Source organism: Camelus bactrianus, chromosome 19, assembly GCF_048773025.1.
Source record: "Camelus bactrianus isolate YW-2024 breed Bactrian camel chromosome 19, ASM4877302v1, whole genome shotgun sequence".
NCBI classification, from domain to species: Eukaryota; Metazoa; Chordata; class Mammalia; order Artiodactyla; family Camelidae; genus Camelus; species Camelus bactrianus.
Window position 1 is genome coordinate 9,571,032 of NC_133557.1, and position 22,770 is coordinate 9,593,801.

Below are 22,770 nucleotides of genomic sequence, written 5' to 3' on the forward strand. Positions count from 1 at the left end.
TAGCTTGGCTGTCATCCAAGTCATAACGGGAAAGGGTACCTTCATTCCTTTAGTAGCTGTTTATTCCATTTGGGAATGTACCGTACTTTAACCCACCCATTATCCATGTCTTTACAAACAGGGCTGGGCAGGCACATGGTTTTCCACATGTGCAAATGAGTGTGTGCTAATGGGATGCTCTTACCCCTGTTGTAGCTGAGATGATTTGAAGAAACAACGATACCCAAAGCCTCCTGGCTGGCACGTGGCAGGGTGACAACGTGAAGTCTGTCCAAATTTAAAGCCCAAAGTGAGCTCCTTCCTCTGCCCTGGAGATGCCCCAGATGGGGTGCCAGTTTTGTGACCCCAATCATTCTCCCAGTGGCCCTGGGAGTTGGGGGGAGGTGTCTCCCCATCTCACAGATCCAGCCTAGAGTGTAACAGGGACAGCTGGTCAGTGCAGCCAGGAGTTCTTGGCTCTCTCTGTGGGGCCAGGATCAGAGACGCTCAGGAGGCTGGAGGCAGGGAGAGGAGCCAGGAGAGGCAGCAGAGCCAGGCAGCCACCCTTTCCTCCAGGGACATTCATGTGCCTGTTTTTTAATTTATTTTTTTAACACTTTTATTTAGCGTTTGCCAACTGAAGCCTGGCTCCAGAGTCCGTGCTTCTATCCACTCTGCTCTGTCACCCCCTGCGTTTGATACCCAGACTCAGCTATGTGGGGCTGCCCATTTTGCAGATCAACAGACAGTTGCCTTTCAGGAACTAATTAGGAAAGCACATTGCACTCCCTGCATCTACCCAGGGCCAGGTCTAGGCAGCCCCTGGCAAAGCCACAGGAAAAGGACTGTGACATTGTCAATGGCAGGAAACCTGGGAGTGGGGACAGAGCAGACACTTGGGTGCTCTGGGCTGGAGGCCCACTTCTGCCACCAGATTTCCTGGGTGACCCCCAAGAAGTTGTGTGACCCCTCTGGGCTTCCCTGACCCAATCCCTAACCAGCAGGAACAGCTGGAGCAGAATAATAATTAATTTGTTTTGCATTGGTATGTAGTCGTTCATAGATCATTTGCTCTTGGTAGATAATATAAGTTGTATCCAATAGTATGCAGGGAAAAGTCGTACCTCCCTCAGGCTCCGCCTCAAAGCCGACTGCTGTTAGCAGTTACCCGTGTGTCCTTCCAGAAATGCTCTATACTGATTACTGGTTCTAAAAAAGTATTTCTAGGTTTCTCTGCTTATGTTTTCATAGTAAAAAAAAAAAAATTGAAACACTACAAGACCCTAGAAATATCACCCATCCCAAAGACAACCACAGTTAACACTGTTATCCTGCAGAGATTTTTAGAAAACATACACATGCACTTAATCTTTTACAGCATAGCAATTCACATAGGTCTTGTTTTTCTGCATAAGAGGTAGCATTTTACCCACTGTTATATACTTGGATTTTTTTTTTCCTTAACAATGCATCTTGGAGACCCTTCAGTGTTCAAAGAGCTGCTTCGTGCTTTTTCACAGCTGCATGGTGCTCCATTCTGCACATTTTGCTGCTTGCTGTCTTCCCTGAGCCTGGTTCCTGAGTAGGGGATAGTTAATGTCTCAGACCCCTTGTGAGCTACAAGGCCAGCCCAATACACATGACCTGGCACAGCTGTGGACCAGGACCTCTGGGGCCATTTGCCTAACATCCCTGCCCCCAACACACACAACTTCCACCTTCAGGATGGGCCAGCCCAGCCAGGCTTCTGCAGGCTGCCTGAGCAGGAGCCGACTTAGGGCCAGAGGAGTAAAATTGCTCAGGCAGAAGAAACCCAGGGCTGAGGAGGGTAGAATGAGCAGCTTCAGCCAAGCCACCTGGGACCCTGAAGGGGGGAGGCTTAAATACCAGGTCACACCTTCCACCCAAACCCTTAGACACAAGGAGCATCAGCACAAGAAGGATCTCAGGCTCAGTCATTTCACAGTGAGAAGCTGAGCCAATACAGATGAAGCAAACTGCCCAAGGTTCCCCAGCAAGGCTCTCCTGGGCCACTGGGAGCCCAGGTCTCCCTGATCGCCACTCAGGGCTCTCTTCCCTAATTCCACAATTGCAAGTGGGAAGGCGTTAGAGGTCGTCCATGGCAATGGGGAAACCAAAGCCCAGATAGGGACAGCAATGGGCCAGAATTGCACAGCATTTGGAGCTGAGCAGGGCTGAGAATGCAGGGCCCCTGCCTCCAGCCTCGGGCTCCTCTACCACATGAAGTTCCCCTCAGTGGCCCAGGCCTCTTCCATTTTATGAAGCTCCTATTAGATTAAAAACAATAAAAACATCAGAATAGAATTCCAAAAACTGACACATTTAGCAAGTTAACTCTTAAGCGTCCATATACAATCACTAGTATGATGCAGTATCATGAGAACATTAGAGGATTTACAAAAACATCAGCCCATACCTATAAAGTTAAACACCTTTGTTCAACCCCATCTGAATTTCCTGCTACTGTGTGTTTTACCTCTTGTAGACGTGATATCAAAAGTCTTGACCTGGACAGCAAAATGTAGCACACCTCTGGGCTGGATCCTGTCCGGCAGGGGCGTAATGGTATAGAGGACATTACTGTGCAGTTGACAAAGTTGGAATAAGAACAACGAAGTATCAACGTTACACTTACTGAATTTGCTAACAGTATGGTTATGTTAGAGGATATCCTTGTGCTTCAGAATACCCCCTGAAGTATTAAGGGGCAGAGGAATGTGATGGAGGGGACATCCCTTCAAATGGTTCAGAAAAAAATAATTTGTGTGTGCGAGAGAAGGAGAAAGCAAATGTGGCAAATTGTTAAAACTTGTGAATCCAAGTCAAGGGTATATGGGAGTTCTCTGCACTACTTTCATCACTTCTCTGTATGTTTGTAAATGATTGCAGAGTGAAAGTTAAAACAAAGTTGAGCTCTTGGCCCGCTAGGATGTGAGGCCTGCCAAATGGTCTACTGGCCCCCTGTGACCTGCCCTACTTCAGCTGCCCTCACTGGGGATGGAAAACATCCCTGGTGGACCCAGGCATCCCTGCCCATGACTCTCAGGCCCCTGCGCCCTTTAGGAGGTTAAGGTGGTCCCAGCCCCGGAGCCTCCTGCCACCATGATTTATGTCCCTGTGAGCCTCAGCAGCTGTGAACACGGGTCCCGCCAGGCGACCTGCTTGGGGTTGGGGGGAGCAGCGTTTGCTTCTCAGCGTGTCTAATCCAGACCAGACTTGTAGACCCCACCGGCCTGGGATCAGCTCCCAGGGGGCCAGGGTCAGAGGGCAGGCCAGCAGGGCCTGGAAACTGAGGGTGAACTGGCTGAAAGGCAGAAGCCTGGCCTGGTCTAGCTTGGCCACTGCTCCTGTGTGACCTGGGGTTGGTGTCTGCCTTTCTCTGGGCCTCAGTTTTCCTCATCTCAGCACAACCTGCACATAGTAGACCAGAAGGCAATCTGGCCTTGTGGGAGGGAGGGCTGGTAAGATTTAGGAGTTGGTGTTTTCTGGATGCCCAGATTCTCTAAGCTTGGAAAAGTGCCTGACTTTTTTGAGGGCCCTCTATAGTCAGGCCTTGGCCTATCCACTTTACTTAAGTTACTTAATATAGCCTGCTCCATTTTATAGATAAGGACACTGAGGCACAGGGAGGTTAGAGAACTTGCCCGCATTCATATGGCTCCTGGTAAGTGAGTGGATTGAACTAAGTGTTTTGGCTACAAGACCCACTGGACTCTCAAGGTACGGCCTCACGAGGTATGTGCCCAGTCCTGTAAGGGCCCAACTGAACCTTGGCTTCCATCATAAGACAGAAAAGGTCATTCCCCGAGCCTGAGTCTTCACCCCTGCCCAGAGCCCAGCCTGCACCGAGGGAATTGGTATGGGTTTGGGTCCAGGAAGCTGCATCTCCCACAGGCTTCCCCAGCATTGCCAGAATTCCCAGAATTGGAGGGGCCCAAATACAGGCTGTTGGAGGATTTTAAATGGACAATCCTGGAGTTCATCTCCTCAGAACCCCTCAGATCAACAGTGGGGACACTGAGGCCCAGAGCAGACAAGATACATCCTCAACATCACATAGCAAGTCAGAGATGAGCCAGAATCAGTTTTCATGTGTCCTAGTCCTTGTTTTCATTGCTTAGTGATCCTGCCCAGAGCAGCAACAAGCATGAGAGTTGGAGGCACCGTTCTAGGTCACTTACAAGAAAGGCCTCACTTGACATAACATTGTAAACTGACTATACGTCAATTTAAAAAATAAATAAATAAAATTACAGTAAGAAAAAAAATGGCCTCACTATCTTGCAACAACCTGCGTAGGTAGGTACTGTTGTCATCACCATTTCACAAACTAGAAAACCAAGCCTAAGGTCACTCAGCTTGGCAACAGCATAGCCTTGATTCCAACCCAGGGCAGGTCTGGCTCCAGGTCCCATGGCCTGTGCCACAGCAAGGAGGTAAAATTCATCAGGAGGCATAACATAGAGTTTAATATCATAGACCAACTTAAGGCAGGCGGCTCAGTCAGTCAGTCAGTCAGTCAGTCAACAAACATGTATTGAACTGCTCCGTGGACCATGCAAGGTTCTAGGGATGGACAGAGAATAAGACAGATGTGGTGCCTGCTCTCACAGAGGCTGCTATCTATCAGATCAGCAGGCTCTGAGCAAATTATAAATTGTGAGGAGGGGATGTGTGAGTGGGAGAGACTAGAACAAACGTAAGGATGATGATTCTGAGGCAAGAAAAGGCTTTGCCAAGTGTGAAAGGTTCTGCAAAGTTGTCTGGGCCACCCCTGCATGAGATAAATAATGCAGCACCTGCAGGTCCCTGGATCTCCCCTGAACCTAACCTGATAATCCCTGATACATCTCTTCTGAGAGCCCAGATCTGTGCTGCGAAGTAGTCAAAGTCAGGTGAACCTCTGCAGGCAGAAGAGAAAGTGATGGCGAAGGCTCACGGAGCACCGCCTCTGGGCAGGGCACGGGGTGAGCCCTGTAGCTCACCTACACCTCCCCAGCTCCGTGAGGCAGGAGCTCTTAGCATCCTCATGGCTCCCCAGGGTCATGCAGTCACTGAATGACAGGCCAGGATTTGGACCCAGGTGCACAGGGTCCAGAGCCCACCCCCTTAACCTCCCTCCTCTGCTGCCCACATGCTCAACGCCAAGGTTCTGAGGCAGGAGGCAACTCCCCCCAGGTCACAGAGCCAGGCCACAGTCCCTGCTCACAACACCTCCGGCTGCCACCACATGGCAGCATCCCAGGGCCTCCCACAGTGCCAGCACATAGTGGGTGCTTAGCAGACACCTGCTGAAGGACTGAGAGGCTGGGGTCATCCCCACAACCTGCCCAGAGACAAGTCTGCCCTGCAGGAATGTGAACCTGCATCACATCGTGCTGTCTCATAATCACCCTACAAGGTGGATTTTACCCATTTCACAGATGGAGCTCAAAAAAGAGCAGTGGCTGGCCTGAGATCACACAGCCAGGAGTGCAGTTAGACCTCAAACCCAGCTCTGCGGTTCAGCCCATCTGTAGAAACCCACGTCCGGAAGCTCAGAAGATACTGACAGACGGCCTTTAGCCATAGAGGAGAGAGGGATGGGTCCAGAACTTAGGGAAGAGAAAAGGCGCTGACCAGCTGGGAACTCCGTGGGAACATCTTTTGCCCCCAACCCTACCCCACCCCAGTGTGTCCCCCCCGGCAGCAGCCGGGGCAGGGCGAGGAAGGGGTCAAGGAAGCGGGCCTCGGATTCCCAAGGAGCACCGTCCTCCTGTCCCCTGTGGCATGGTTAAGAAGTCATCCCGGAGCTGAGCCTGTCTGCAGCTCCCCGACCCTCTTCTCCCTGACACAGCCGCCCCCTCCTGCCCACCCCTCACCCACCTTCCCCTGCCTCCTGTCTCCTCAGCCCAGGCCCACCACCTCCCCCGCCCCTGGCTCTCAGAAAGCCCTGGAAAGGCTGCTTTCTTTGAGACAGGAAGGTGTCCTCAAGTCTCAGGAAGGAAAAACAGTCAAGCTGAACCCACCAAGACCGTCTCCAAGGGGCCGGGGCTGGCACTGGGCCAGGACTGACATCACCTGGGAACTGCCACGGCCGCAGCTGCAACACGCCTCCTGGGGGGACGAGCTTTTGCTATTTAAAAAAATAATAATAATAATAAAAAAAACGTTTCCAGTCTGGTGTTTTCAAATGTGCTTTTTATAGTGGGCCCTGGGGCGTGGGTGTTTTGGTGTCCCCCCTCCCCTTTTTCCACACGTCCTGATTTTCACACCACACAATGTAGCCTTTGACCAATTCCAGCTAATTCCCGGGGATTCAGGGTGGGACCTCCTTCCAGTCTCTGATCCCCTCAGATTATGTTTTATCTATCTAGATATATTTAATTTTAACTTTAAAAATATCAAAGGGGGAGTATATAGCTCAGTGGTAAAGCATGTGTTTAGCATGCACAAGGTCCTGGGTTCAATCCCCAGTACCTCCTCTAAAAATAAATAAACCTAATTATCTCCCCACCCCACCAAAATAAAATAATATAATAATAAATCTAAAAATTTTAATAACAAGGGGGAAGTATATAGCTTAGTGGTAGAGCATGTGCTTAGCATGCACAAGGTTATGGGTTCAATCCCCAGTACCTCCATTAAAAGAAAAAAAACTAATAATAAAATAAATAGACCTAATTATCAACCCCCCAAAAAACAAAAAAGACTAAAAAAATTAAAATATCCAAGAAAAAATATCAGGTGAGAATAAGCCTTTCACCAATCCCCCATCACTTCCTTCCTGTCTCCTGAGGCAACCCCTCTTTTATTTTATTCAACAAAATCTCCTCTAGTGTGTACTATGTTCCAGGCACTATTCTAAGCTATTATCTAATATTAACATGTTTCATCTTCATAAAAACTGTCTGAGGTAAAGTTTCCATTGGCCATTTTCTTGTGAATATTGTCAAAGATATTCTATGCATATAGAAGCAAATCTAGATTTATAATCTTAACCCCTCCCTTTTAAAAAAAATGAAAGCTTTTTTTTTTTTAATGGAGGTACTGGAGATTGAACCCAGGACTTCGTGCATGCTAAGTATGTGCTCTACCATTGAGCTATACCCCCACCCTCCCCTCAAAAGTGGAAGCTTCTTATACACCCTGGTCAGAACTTCACATCATTGACTTAAAAAAATATATCTTGGAATCATTCCATATTGGTGCCTAAAGAGATTCCTCATTCATCTTTACAGCTGCATGGTATTCCCTTCAATGGAAGGATGTACCACAATATAATTAATGTGTCCACTCTTGGTGGACATTAAGGATATTTCTAATTTTTTTCCTTTATGAATAATACTGCTGTGAATTGCCAAAATGATCTTTCCAAAGTATAGCTTGGACCTCATCTGTCCAATACTCAAAAGCTTTCCACCTTTCTCTTCTATGCAGAAGGGCATCTTAAATGTAGGGACTATCAAGAACCCATCTGACACTGATGAAAGCAATGAAGCTGCTCTTGAAAAACAGCTCATGGACAACTGAGCTTCATATGAAGTTCAGAGACTCCTGGAAACCCTACCAATGCACACAATAACACAAAGACACCTCCCCTGTCTGTATGATGTGCCTGTGGCTTTGAACTGGGCACTCTGCCCTGCCAGCTCTGCTGCTTTTGAGTTCCAGGGCCGTGGGGAAATTGATGAATCTCACCAAGCCTTGGTTTTCTCATCTCTAAAATGGAGCTAATTACAGTGGCTTCCTCCTAGGATTGTGAAAAATAGATCAGATCCAGACTCTGAAATGTTTAGCATGGTACATAGCAAATCCTTCACCCAGGGTAGCTGTTGCTATTTCTGCAAGATATACTCCAAATTCATGCATTTAGTCAACAAATAGTATTGAGAACATACTATGGGCAGGGAACTGGGGGTTTCATGGAGATGAGGAGAGGTTTTTAAAAAAAAAAATCAAACTAAATCAAGCAGCCATGCATGACTGTGCTGTGGGCTCTGAAGGTGGAAGAGGCAGGGAAGGGAACACAGGAAAGGAGGCAGCTAAGGCAGCCTGGGGCAGGGAGAGGAGGGTTATCTGGGAAGTCTTTGCCAAGAGTGGTGCTGGGGTGACTCTTGAAGGGGAGATTCTCTAGGTAAAAAGGACCCTGTGTAGAAGAGAGTACATATAACAGCCTTGAGGAGAGAGAGGGCCTGAGGCAGCAGGGGGACTTCATGGGAGGCTCAGAGTGGCTGAAGTGTTGAGGGGTTAGGAGAGAGGAGACTGGAGAGCTGGACAGGGTGGGACTGGGAAGTGGGGAGCCATGGTTCTCACCAAAGGAAGGACTAGTCATTGGCACAGGTAGAAAAAGCCCCTGGTGACCACGGTGGAGACTCAGTCAGCAGGAGGCATGAAGGCCAACTGGAGGCCACTTGGGTCATCCATGTAAAAATGATAATCTCAACTAGGGGGTGGTCATGGAGGTAGGCAGAAGAGGGCAGCAGCCCAGAAAGCAGAGTCAGGAAGCAAAGAGATAACCGCCCAATTAAGAGACTGATGGAGTGTTGGAGAGAGGGAAAAGTTGAGTAGAAAGGGCCAACTCCTGACCCTCCCCTGCCCAAACCTGCAAGAGTTCCTATCACTCTTAAAACCAAATCCAAAATTCTCTTCCAGCACACTAGTTCCTGCTCCCCAACCCCCACCCCACCCACTCTGGCCTCATCTCCCTCCCTCCTGCCCCTTTGATCTCTGGGCCCCAGGCACATCAGCCTCCTGACAGTTCTTAGAACACACCAGGCACACCCCAGCCTCACGGCCTTGGCCTTTGCAGTTCCCTCTGCGTGGACTGCTCTTCCCTGTGTATCTTCAAGTCTCACTAATTCCCTTCGTTCAGATCTTTGCTTAAATGTCACCTCCTCAAGGACGCCTGCCCTGACAACACTCGCTAAAATAACACCCCTCCACTCATCTATTTTTCCTTATGGTAAAATGAACATAACGTAAAATTCACCATTTTAACCATTTTAAGCGTACAATTCAGGGGCATTAAGTCATTGACAATGTTGCAGACCATCACCACCATCAGTTGTCAGAACGCTGCATCATCCCAAACAGCTCTCCACCAATCTTTATCCACACTTGTCTTAGTTTTCCTTCACAAGTTCTTACTACCTGAGACTATGAGACTTAATTATTTATCATGTTTGGTACCCATCTCCTTTGACTCGAATGGAAGCTACAAGAGGGCATGCACTTGGCCTGTGGTGTCCACTGTGACTTCTCCAGCCCTTCGAGAGTGCCTAGCATATAGTAGGTGCTTACTAAATGATTGTGGCTAAATTAACTGAGGAAGGGCGTTCTTTCAGAGAAGGAGGACACGGGCAGAGGAAAAGATGAAATTTCTGCACAATCCCTCCTTGCCAGCCCCTCCCCCACCACTTCTCCGGCTCCCTCCTCTCTCCAGCCACTCTGACTGTGCTGTTTCCAGCACTCTTCCACTGCCCAAGCAGCTCGCCTCACTGGAAAGATCACTTCTTCTTTATGCATCAATATACGTATGTATATGTATGACTGAACTATTACGCTATACACCAGAAATTGATACAATGTTGTAAACTGACTATACTTCAATAAAAAAAACTCATCAAAAGGTACACTTAACAGCTATATATTCCACTTTATGTAAATTACACCTCAGTTTAAATAAGGAGCAAAACTTCTAAATGTATAACATGATCTCGACTTCATAATGAAAACAATGATTGTATATGTACCTGCAGAAAAGGATTTGGAGAGGATTTTTGGGTGATGGGATTTGGGTGGTTTTTTTTAACTTTCTTTTTTTTCAACTTGTCAACCAGCATTATAATAGTTAAAATAAACACAAATGTACAACTGTAAAACAAAAAACAAAAAAAAACTCCTGTGACTATTAAAAAAAATCATCTTCATTTTTCAAAACTCTGCTCAATCTCACCTCCACAAGAAAGGATTCCCAGAAGAAACGTCATCACCCCAACCACTCTCCCTTTCCTACCTTCCCATGACACTGTACTTCTGCCTGGAATTGGTCAGGTCTCTTTTAGTTGTAAGTGACAGAAATCCAATTCAAAGTAGCTAATGAAGGGTGAGAGGAGTGGGAAGGTAAGTTATGGTTTCCAGAACTGAGTTCAGGGCACTGATTTCATAGCTGAATCCAGGTGATGTTATGATATCATTAGAAATGTCTCTCCACCTCTCATCCCTGCTTTCCTGGATGTCAGCTTCATTCTCAGAGAGCCTCTCGTCTTTTGGTGGCAAAGATGACTGCCAGCAGCTCTGGATCATGACTCATCCTTTTAGAAACCCCTTTGGAGTGGGCCCTTTTACTAGTAATTGCAGCAAAAGTTCAAGGGAAGGCTCCTATGGGCCCGCCTTGGATGACATGACCAACCTTGTGCCAATCCCTATGGCGAGAGGGACAAAGTGTTCTGATTGGCCAGGCCTGGTCCTGTGCCCATCTCTGAAGTCGGTGTGGGTTTGCCTGAGCTACAAGCACCGAGAATGGGGAAGGGAGTAAATTTCCAAAAGAAAATGGGAAAATGGGGAAATGGCCTCTCAGCAGGCAAAAGCCTCAGATGTCACTAGCTGTAGATGTGAGAGCTATGCCTCTGTTGGAGCACTCGCCATGCTGCCATCAGAAACTTGAGTTATTTTTGTAGGCTGTGTCTTCCCCCTGAATCTCTGAGTTCCCTTGAGGCAAAGTCTCAGCACGGGGTCTAGCACATGGACTGCTTGATGAACACCAGCATGTCTTCTCTCCTCTTCTTCAGGACCCGGGCATTCTTTGCACTCAGCCTGTGACTTGGTCAGCTCTGGAAAGACCCTGACCCCCGCCAGGGCAGTGGCCAGGCCCATGGGAGTGCACACGATCCCCGACCTCTGCTCTACCCCACTGGCACAGAATGTCCCCACCACAGGGGGATCAGGAGGTCCAGTTCTCAGTCCATGTCATCCACGTGACCTTGAGAAAGTCCCTTCCCCTCACTAAGCCTCAGTGGTCCTTTCTGTTCAACAGGGGCTGGGAGAGGCCTTTGACCTGAGAGGCATTTCCTCCTTTTCAGCCCATCATGGCCTCCTTTACAATTTTTTCCATGTCTGGGTACCACCTGTGCTCCCAGTTACATAATATTTTTTTCTTTAAATGAACTGTCTTTTAAAAACATAAATATATTCATTTCAAAAGGGAACTTTAAATCCCTCCATAAATGGAAAACCAGTATCTCGTGCCATAAATAGAAGGTAACCATAAAAATAAGTACAATGAAAACAAAACAATGTCATTAAATTCCCGCCAGATCCGGCTGCCTGCTGAAGGCTCAGAGGCCGGCTCTCTGTTAAAAAGGGAAGTAAGTGTTAAGAGAGGTGTTAAAAACACACCAGCATTCAACAGAGACTTTCTCCTTTGTAACAAGTTGAAGGAAAATGGGAAAGGGAGGAAAATTCCACTCTGGGCTCTGTTGTTCTTAACTTAAGGTGGGCGTGGCTCCGCCTGGTAGCAGCTCAGGTGGGACCTGTCCCACTCAGCCCACGCTTAGGAAGCTGTGGACCCGGCTATCCCGTCCATGGAGGGGCTGCGCCTCCCCTGCACACAGGCCAGGTTGGGGTGTGGGGGTCAGAGCCCCAGTCAGGATGGAGCCCGAGCTTGGGGCTCTGGTTCATATTTCAGGGTCAGTGAGGGATGGTCAGAAGAATCTCTGCCTGCTCAGTCCCAACTACCCTCACCAAACATGGCCCCGGGGGATAACAACACAGCTCTCATTTGCGTATGTTTGCATGAAGAAACTCTGGAAAGATCAGAAACTAACAAAAGTGGTAAGAACCAGACAGTTGAGAAACAAAGTGGAAATGAGCCTCTTCACAGTATCCCTTTTTATATTTTTGAACTGTATGAAAATATTACTGACTCAAATTTTAAACAATAAAGACAAATATTTATCAGCACCTGTTCTGTAAGCAGACTTCAAGTTAGGCACTGAGTTCATTCATTCACTCATTTACTCTCTTATAAATTAATCAATTCAAGGAACATTAGCACAAACCTTGGATGGAGCCCTCTGCTATAGGAGTCTGTTCATTTATTCAGTCAGCTAATGTTTACCAGGACTCCGTGGCTTTGTTCACTCCCATGGGGAGGGATCATCAGTAAGTCCTGCCCTCAAAGAGCTTGTGGTCTAGAGGGGAAAACAGTGGCCAGAGAGAAAAGTGAGATGCCAGGAGCCAGACAGTAAACACACCTTATGTAAGGGCAGGAGAGGTGGGGGCTCTGCGGTAGAACCTTGCATGTTCTCCTGGGGAGGAAGGGGAGTGAGGCAAAAGGCAGGAGTAGAAAGGATGAGGCCAGAAGGTCATGGGGGCCACATCATGAGGCCTGGTCCCCAGGGAGAGGAGTTCAGGCACATGCAGCAGGAAATGGGAGGAGGGGATGGTCTTGCTGAGATGAATCCCACATCGCCCCTGCCCACTCCACAAGTCCAAAAATTCCCTTCATTTCCAAAGCCATTCTGCCATGTCTCTTGTCACCTTTTGCCCAAGTGACTACTATTATCCTCCTGGCTGGTCTCACCCACCTATTTTGTCCCCCTCCAATTCACAGCAGCCACAGTTATCTTTTCAAACTTAAAATCTGATAAAGTCACTCCACAACTTACAGCCCTACAATAGCTTCCTGATGCTCTTAGAATAAAATCCAAATTCCTTACTGCGGCCCACAAGTCACATGAATGACACAGCCCTGGCCAACGTGGCTGACCTCATCTCCTACCACACTCCCCTCAGTCACTGCACTTTCAACACTGGCCCCTCTACTGTTCCTCAAATACACTGAACTTTTTTCTACCACAGGGCCTTTGTACATCCTGTCCACGCTGCTTGGAATGCCAGCTTTTTCTCATTCTTCAGGCTTCATCTTACATAGCATCTTCTCAGGAAGGTCTTGCAAGACCTCATTATTTAAAGTAGGGATTAGCAAACAATGGCCCATATTCCAAATCTTGCCCACTGCCTGTTTTTGCAAATAAAGATTTATTGGAACACAGCCATGCACATTGATTTACATATTACATATTGTCTATGGTTGCTGAGAGCTGTGACAGAGACCGCATGCCCTCAAAGCCTAAAATATTTACTATCTGGTCCCTGAGAGAAAAAGTTTGCTGACCCTTGATCTAAAGCAATCCTTCTCTCTTCCCAAGTTCATCTTGATTGTATCACTACACTTCTTTATTTCATGGCACTTACAACAATCTATATCCTGGTTATTTGGTGTGTGTGTGTAACAGCTTGTCTCAAAGAAAATTTAGAGACAAAAGCAGTTAGAATCCAAAAAAAAAAAAAAAAAAAAAAAGTACCTGAAAAGAAGTTTTACAAGAGGGTCCAGGTTTTAGAATGTTAAATCACCAAATAAAAAATACAACAGCTATTTCAAGGGAAAAAATTACCAAGGATTAGTCTGTCCATGGCAGAAAAAGCAACACTTTTCTCATTTGATTATTATATCTGCAAAGGTAATCACGTATTTTCAGATAGAGTTTTGCAGAAGTAAGAAATAAAGTTGTTTTTGTTAGAGAGTCAGTAATTCACAGGGAAGGCTCAAGGCTTTGTTTATTTGGGGATTTCAAACTAGACAGAGGAGCCCTGGTCCTTCTCAAGGTACAAAGTGCTTTTGTAATCTCTTAGACAAAAATGGGAAAGGCTTAGTTTGGCTTCCAGAAATTATCTTTCCCCAGCCCTCTGCCCCACTATTAGAACACAAGGGAACTTAAAACATTCTCCCTGAGGGAGATACTGTGTCTGTGTGGTTTACCTCTCTATTACCAGTACCTCGTACAGGTCTGACACATCAGGGAAAATTGTGAAAGGCTTTGAAATGGCAAAAAACAACAACAAAAAAACCCGACAAAGATTACTGACTGTCCAATGCCATGCACTGTCTTCACCTCTTTTCAGGTTAACTGATTCTACGGTGGTCGATGCCTTTCCTTACCTCTGAGTGATTGTACATCTCCGTAAGTCATAACGAGATGGAGAATGACACAAATAATTCTTGTTCATAGAGATGCAGATAAGTTTTATCTGCTCTGGGTACAACTGATCCTCCCGCCCCAGCTCTCTTAGAAGAAAATAGTTTTGCATCTTTAGCAAATTAATTTAATTAATTCAGCATTCATATAGATATAAATATAAATATCTTCTCTTTGGATTCTCTTTCCAACTAGTTTTTAACACCTTATTGGTTCCCTCACAAATTAATAACTTAAATACAAACTTTCACACATGTTCACTTTATATTTGAACAAAAGGCATGATTTTATTCTTTTGTAAAAATTTTAACATACATAATCTCTCTTGTTAAATCTTTGGATAATGAATGCTGGAATGAATAGTGAGTATGCTCTCAGAGCTATCTGTACTTCCTGTAGCACTGACTTAATAATGTAATAATGATAGTTATTTGTGCCTTTATTTGTCTATTGTCTGTCTCTCCTGACCATAAGCTCCGTGAGGGCAAGGATCTTGTCTGACTTGCTCATCACTGTGTTCCCCAGAGACTAGCAGAGTGGCTAGCACTGCCACATAGTAGGTGATTTTATATAGCTATATATGTATGCCTGTGTGCATATATATGTACATATACATGTATATATGTCTTGAATATGTATATATACATATAGAGAGAGAGAGAGAAAAAATGGGTTATGTGCTGCCCAGTTTAGAACAGAACTGAATACCTCTTTAAAGTTCCCAGTAAAAGATAGTATTCTTTTTGGAAGAAGGATTCAAATTTCTGGGACAAATTGAATAAACAGAGAGGGAAAGAAAGCAAGCAAGAAAGAAAGCAAGAGAAAGAAAGAAAGGAAGGCAGGAGGGAGGGAGGAAACTAGGGTTGATTTTCTCTGGCAGGAACAGGACGGGCTGGTGGCATTCAAGACGCACCCCACATCCCCTGCTCAACTTCAGGCGCCATCTGTCCTCACTGATGAGGTGACAGAGGCCAAGATGCTGCGTGGGCTGCTGAGCATTCTACTGAGTAAGAGCTGTGATTACTACACTGTCCCTTCCTCCCCCCAGGCTGCCTCCTCCTCCGCAGACTCTTCTCTGCCCCTTCACCCGATCCAGCCCTCTCACAGATCACCTTCCTGCGTCCCTCCACTGTTGCTGGCGCCTCCCGGACGCCCAGCCTGACCTTGAGTCCTCTCCATTGTGACCATCACCAGGCAAAAACCCTCTAACTCACTTGTTCTGATTCCACCAAAGCATCAGATCGCTATCCGAGGTCTGAGAGGTCCTCCTTCTTCAGTCTGAGCTAGAAGCCTCCAGGGATATCAGGGCGGTTATGTGTAGCCCCCTGCCCAGGGAGCTTGCAGTCTACTGGGAGAGAGGACATCTGTCCCTTTGGAGTCTTCATACCATGAAGACTACCGGTGCCCACACATCTGCTCCTCATCTGTGGCAGAGACCACCAATTGCCCCTCATACATGCTCTTCCCTTCTCGTATAGAAATAAAACTTCAGACTTTTAGCGGGACACTTAGCAACACAAAATAAAACTCGATTTCCCAGCTTCCTCCCCACAGTTAGTTCTAGCCACGTGACTAAATTCTAACCAGTGAGAGTGCCATGTACATCTCCTAAGTCATGGCTGCCCCTTGCCTTTCCCCCAGCCCACTGGCTATGGTATTGATGTGAGGGAGCCATCTGAGACCACTGGGACCAGGCAATGCCCCAGGGATGGCAGAGCTACAAGACAGAACCCTGGGACCTCAACTCCACCGAGCTAGTCCTGGATTCTTTACACCCAGACCTGAGAGAAGTAAAATTCGGCTTTGTTTATGCTACTGTTACTGAAGATTTGTGTTAGAACAAATGAGCCTATATGGTTTATATTCTAGTTGGTCATCTATTTTCTTTGCAATAGAATTCAAACAAGAACAAACATTTATTGTCTACTATGTGCCAGGCACTGTTAAAAAGTCTCAGGATACAGATTCTCCAATATGATAGAGCATACATTTTAGTATGTGAGTAATTTTGTCTAAATCATGTATGATTCTCCTCTTCCTATGGCCCCTCCTCCTTCCCTACTCATCCCTCATGCTGAGTGGCTAATGTAAACATATACCACAGCCAAAGAACCATGAGAGAGGGGCAGCAAAGAGAAATGGGAAAGACATGGAATTTGGAGCCACATGAACTAGATTTAAATCCTAGTTTTACCTCTCAGAGACTGTTTCTTCATCTATAAAACGGAAATAAAAGTAATAACTACCTCTCAGAGTTTCTGGGGGTAGGGGACAAAATGAAATAATGCATGGAAAGCTCAGAGCACAGTGTTTAACACATAGTCTGTGCTCAATAAAACCTGGCTGCGAGAGTATAACAATATTATTATTGATTACCTGAGTAAAGGCAACAAGGAAATACTAGGGGTCTCTTTTCTGATCCAACTTCACCTAAGAAGCTAACACCTAAGTGTTTCTCACCTCACCCTTCCTCCCAAGCCACTCTTTTCTTCCCTTTGTGAAATCCGTGCCAGTTCCTGGAGCTTCTGCTGTTGCCTCTCCCTGAATGGAGAGGTGCTGAGGCTGAGGTCTAAGGAAATCTTCTTCACCACCCCAACTACAGCCAGCTCCTGAAACAGCAGCCTCTTCCCTGCTTTGAGGCGGGTTTTCCTCACTCACGTGTCTTCCCAGATTTGGGAAGTGGAAACGACTCAACTAGGAGGCTGCAGACCTGGTTACAAGTGTCTGCCCTGTTGCTCTCAATACAGTTGTACACTCACTTCCCTGCTTTAAGTGTTCCCCTCCTCAAAAACAGCAGTTGTACTTCTACTCATCCCTCAAGACCCAGTTCAACCACCACCCCCTTTGTAACCCTTCTTTTGTTTCCTCAAACAGAGTTTGTGTTTCTCTCCTCTGTGTTCCCCCCAACCCCCCACAGTGCTTGGTACAATCATTCCAATATTATAGCAGCCATCACCTTATGTCTAACTACATCCTGACTTGTCTGTCTTTCTCTACTAGACTCTGAACTACTTGAAGACAAATTGTAGTTTACTTAGTCTGTATCCCTAATGCAGATTACCTGGCAGATGACATGGAAAATGAAACATAAATGGATAGACAACGCGATAGATGGATACAAATGGATGATGAATTGTTTAGATTAATTGTATGTAGTTTTATAGATGTCAGTTGTATAGATGATGACAGATATGGCTAATAAATGATATTTAGTAAAAGAGTGAATGAAAGCTGGCTAGCAGATGGATGAGGAATGGATAAAGAATGGTTTGGTGAGTTGATGACTGGCTTCTGAATGAAAGATATGAAGAAATGAATGAGGAATATATGTTGGATGGATACTTAATGCATGAGAAATAGTGAAAGATAAATGACAAGTGGAATAATGGATGGATGGATGAGGAATAAATAGATGCATAAAGAATGGATGGATGAGGAACTAATGAATGCATGAAAGATGGTGGGTGGCTATTAATGGCTGGTGAATGATGGCCAGATGAATGATGGATGGAGAATAAATGGGCAGATGGAATTATGATGGCTGGGTGGCTGGCTGGATGGATTTATGGATGATAAATAGATTGATGAAGGATGGATAATGGATGATAGGTAGATGGATAGTGGGCTGGTGGTGAATGCATGATGATGGATAAGGAATAGATGGTGGGTGAAGGATGAATAGACATTTGGCTAGATGGATGGTGAAGGGGTGATAAATGAATTGTTGGTGTTTGAATGGATGTATAAAGATGGATAAATGATAGCTGGATAGATTGATGGATGATGTGTGAACAGTTCACGAATACGCATATGTGTCACCATGAATATTTTTGAGGGTCCTTCCAGCGCCGCTATTTTGTGACTCCCTCTCTCCTGAGAGAGGAATGAAACTGATATCTGATAAGCTTCCATGAGCCAGGCCTCTTCATGGGCACTTGACTTATGTCATCTCTAGTAATCATTCCAACAACGCTGCAAGGCAGATACTGTTATGCTCACTTTACAAATGAGGAAAATAAGGCCCAGGAGGAGGAGATTTTCTCAAGCCTGGCTCCGCCTTGCTTGTGTCTCTTTTTCTCCTTCTCCCTCCTGTGGTACCTCACCCCTCTGCTAACCATTTTACACCTGCACCATCCTTGCACCATTCGTGGCTTGATCCTTCAAGAGCCTGCCCACACCCTGGCCCTCCAGGATCTCTCCATTCCATATTTAAGACTTCCTTGCTCCGCCCTTTCCTACATTTCACTTGGTTCCTACCATGATTCACAATTCTCAACAACACAACCATGTGTTGACTGCCCACCATGTGCTTGGCATTGAGCTCAGTGCTCTATATCTATTACCTCATCTTATTTCCTTGAGTGCCCTAAAGGTAGGTATCATTATCCCCATCTTAAACGTGAGGAAGTCAAGGCTCAGAGAAGTACAGTGACTTGCCCAGGGTTACCAGCTAGCTAGTGACAAAGATGGGGGTAAGTAAAACTCTGGTCTGTTCAGTTCCAAAGCTTGCATCTTAAATCTTGATGTTACATTTCCTCTTGGATATTGTGATGTTTGATTATGCATATTTGTTTAAGTGTGTATGCCCATGTGTTTGTGTCTTGTCTCTTGGAACAGAGTGCCTTGGAACAGAGACACTTTATCATGCTTCTCCTGAATCCCGTTCAGTATCAGACACAGAGAAGAACCACAGAACTTTGGTGCAGAAAGAGCCACCTTGGACATCCTGGAGTTCAATGCCTTTATGTTCTCAGGGAGATCACCCCGGGTCAGAGAAGTTATACAACATTCTCAAGGCCACACAGCAAGGTGATGGCTAGGTTTGGACCTGAACTTGAGCCTTGGTGCTCAGCAAGAATGCAGTGATGAAACTCAGCCTCCTGGATCTGCTGGGCCAAGTTAGAAGAAGGAGGAGAAGGAGGAGAAGTGAAGCAGATGTAACTCTCAGCCCACCCTCCAAATAAATAGCCTCCATTCCACTGAGTGGCAGAAACTGAATCTCAGTCAACTCTGGGTGTCTTCTTTCACTTTCCCCTTTTAGGTCACCCATGACCCCACCTCCATGTATCTGCAGAAACCAAGTCCAGGGGGCCTGCACACTTACTCAGGCATCTAGGTTCATGGCTTCCTTAGGTTTAACCCAGGAGTGAAACCATAAGTGCTGTTCTATGAGCCCTTAAGATGACCTGAGGTTTCTGTATTCATCTTTCAGGGTCACACATCAGTATTTACACACTCCACCATTTCCTATATCTGACCCTCTGCATCACTTGGGATGCTTATTCAGCTATTGTAGCATAAACTATGTCCTAAATAAGACAGAAGTTTATTTCTCTCTCGCTAACCAATAGAGGGTAAGAAGTGCAGCTGATCTGGTGTCCCATGGTGTCAGAGACCCTGGCTCCTCCCATTCTGTTGCTCTTGGTTGAGTCCCTATTTGGGGGGGGGGGGTGCATTAGATTTATTTATTTATTTAACCAGAGGTACTAGGGATTGAACCCAGGATCCTGTGCATGCTAAGCATGCACTCTACCATCGACCTATACCCTCCCCCTCAATTTTGTTGCTCTGAGATCCTTCACATGCAGCTTCCATCTTGTGGTTTAAGATGGCCTCTCCAGCTTCTCCTGTCATGTCTAACTCCACCTGGCAGGAATAGAAGAGGAGTGGTGACAGAATGGCCCTTTTTTCTTTAAATACACAACCTAAAAGTTCCACACATCATTGGTTTCACATATCCTTTGTCAGAACCTGATCATGGGCCACATCTAAGGGCCCACTGCAAAGGACACTGGGAAATGTAGTCTTCAGCCACGTGGCCATCTGCAGCCGCATAACAAGGGGAAGTCAGATAATTGCATGACGACTAAATATCTCTGCTACGCTTCCTTTCTGCCCACCTCCCGGATAATCTTTATCTCATTTCCTAAAGAGGAAAACCAATTTTGACTCATCTATTCTTCTCACTCTATTAGTTACGGCATGAATTGTGTGCCCTCAAATTCCTCAGGGCTTTGACTCAATTTCCATGACTCTTCCAAACCAAAAGCTTTGGCCTTTGAGACAAAGAAAAGAATTTCTTCCATTTCTGCCTCACCTTCTCTAAGGTGATAGAGGCCACTAACCAGCAGGGGAAAGGTAAAGTGCAAAAGAAATAGAGGAGATGCCTTCAACACTACAAAATATTTACAGCTACAGCTACAATTCAGACTTCTCCTTTTCCTGATAAGTCTTTTGGTGGCTTCTCCTGACCTAAGACTCTTAGCCTTGGCTTAAATGATAACTCCTCAAAGAGACGTTCTCTGCCCACCCTGTTTGTTTCCTTCATGACAGACATCACAATATATAAGGTATAAATATATACACTTTATTTGGCTTGTGAATGACATGAGGGAAGAGACCATGTCTGTCTTTTCATTTGCCTAAGGCCTGGCAAAATGCCCAATACACACTGGATGCTCAGCAAATACATTAGACTGAATGGTAACTTTGCATACCAGGTCCCTGTAAGGTACAAAAAAAAGTTCAAATCTTTTCCCCAGGTGACTGAAAGTGGAGTGTATGTGACTCTATTTACAGTTATTGGCCCAAGAGGAACCATGATTCTTTGATTCTAGAGGTCAAAGCATCAACATGGCTGGGACTTTTCCCAATGGATGCCAAGGGTGGAGGCATGCTGGAGGGTCAGATGGGCTTCTCCATCTTGAGAAAGACCAGTCACAGACCCCAGCTTGACCCCCAACCAATATCAAGATGCTTCCACCCATCCAGGACTTAAATAAACCCAGGAAAAAAAGGAGGAAGGGGAAAGCTTGACTCACTCAATTTCATTCAAATCTCAAATGACAATTTTTTGGTCTAGATTTGATTGAAGTTTGCATTTTTTGGCACCAGAGAAAACAGGAGCAGCAAAATCCGCATAGAAAATGGAATGTTATATTTCTTGCATGTCTGAGTACATGGCTGAGAGGTGTGTTTTGGCCACATAAAATGATGCCATTCTGGGTTAACTTATGAAAACTTGTAATCATGGAGTTAAAGTCATTCAGTCTCAGAATCACATAAGGTTAGAATCATCAACTGTATTCAGAAAGAACGTTAGAGATTGTCTTCGTTTGTATTCCCCTGAAAGCAGAACCTAAGACAAGGATATGGGTGCCAAGGAGCCCAGGAAGCAAGAAGGATCTGGGAGAGTGAGACAAGAAAGAGAAGAAAAGAGGAGTGAGACTGACTGAGCCAGTTTCCAACATGGGCGGCAGATGCCCTATCCCACTGCTGGCCTTCTGAACGGCCACGGGGAATCATCTCCAGTGGATAAGAGGCTGACACATTTATACACCAACACCCATCCCCTGTGACGGATGGCTGCCCCTGGGCAGGTCAACTCCTCCCAAGTCCTGGCTGAGAGTTCCCAAGGCTTCAAAGAAACCAAATGACTGACAGGCACTTGAAATCGGATGCCACCCAGTATGCTGGGAAGCGCCCACCACAGCTCCAGCTAAACTCGGTGGTAGGCTGAGGGGACGAGGTGTGAGACACCAATAATAACTAACAACCCAAATTCACCCCTGAACAAGAATTCCTCTCTAAAGGTCTAGACTGGAAGTCTGCAGACTACAAGCAGTCTGGGGGATCCATTTTGTTTCATTAGCACCTTGTTAAAATGAAATTAGGATCCAAAGGCCATTAGGAGAAGCCCGCAGTCTTCATTTTGCTATATACCCCATCACTCCCCATTGCACATCTGCCTTCAGCTTTCTGTTACCTGTCTGGCCCGCAGGGGCATCTGAGCCTGAGGCACAGCACCTCTCATCAGCACAGGGTCCTTAAGAAGATCTTTGTCTCCCATCTGTATCTCCAGTTCCCTGACACATAGCCTGGCCCATGACAGGACCCAATAAATGTCTACCAGGGAATGGAGCCTCTGCTTACATTTTTCCTCTGCCTGGGAGCTCACTCCTTTCAAGGCTGCCTGTTGTTATTGTCTACTACCTGCCCCCACCCCTCCTGCCTGGCCCCCAGGCATTCCCAGTGGGGACTGGGGGTGAAACTCCCTGCTAGGGGTGAGCAGCAGGTTAATTTCCTCCTGGAGCTTCCCTCGGCAAACAATGAGACAATGGCGAGCCGGAGGTGGCCTGCGTAAGACAGCCGTGAAGGGGAAGTTGTAATCTGTGCGTGAAGCCAGCGGGGCGGGCAAAGGGGCGAGAAAAGCAACCCGGGCCAGACTGAGCTCTCCACCCAGCCGACCCCTGGGACCAACCTGAAGGTCACCTGAGTCGCCCTTGAGGAAAACAGCCACGAAACACCATAGCCAGGAGAAAACACGGATGGGCAGGGCTCGCCACCACACCCCTTCCCTGTCCAGATGGTCCTAGTTCCTCTCTGCATAACCCCATCTGCCTACCTTCTGAGCCCTGCTGGCAGGAACACATCCCCAGACAGACACCATCTGATTCTGGCTGTGTTTTGGCGGTCTGACCTTTGGGAGTGTTACTTAACCTCTCTGTGCCACGGGTTCCTTATCTGTAAAAAGGGAATGATACCACCTCCTTCCTCTGGGTGTCGAGAGGATTCCATTCCTCCATCATCCAGCAGGCATTTATTGAGCGTCTGCTGTATGCAGGCACTGTGTTGAAGGTTGGGGATACAGTTGTGAATGAGTCAGCTTCCCTGCCCTCATGGAATACACAGTCCTCACATGGAGACAGTCAATAACCAGGTAATCACACCATGAAATTACAACAGTCAT

The 22,770-nt window shown here is 46.4% G+C and overlaps 1 long non-coding RNA gene across 2 annotated transcripts in view; it reads right to left on the minus strand.

The window, feature by feature from the left end:
* Positions 1–1,515: 1,515 nt before the first annotated feature.
* LOC123618515 (uncharacterized) overlaps positions 1,516–22,770 on the minus strand; it is a 46,747-nt gene continuing 25,492 nt past the window's right edge. Inside the window, exons 4-6 of one of the 2 annotated variants that reach the window (XR_012500587.1) lie at positions 6,009–6,115; positions 2,477–2,580; positions 1,516–2,267 (exon numbers count right to left, since the gene is read on the minus strand). This is a non-coding gene — a long non-coding RNA (uncharacterized LOC123618515). The remainder of the gene's footprint in view (positions 2,268–2,476; positions 2,581–6,008; positions 6,116–22,770) is intronic. The other variant, XR_012500588.1, reaches the window with a different exon arrangement.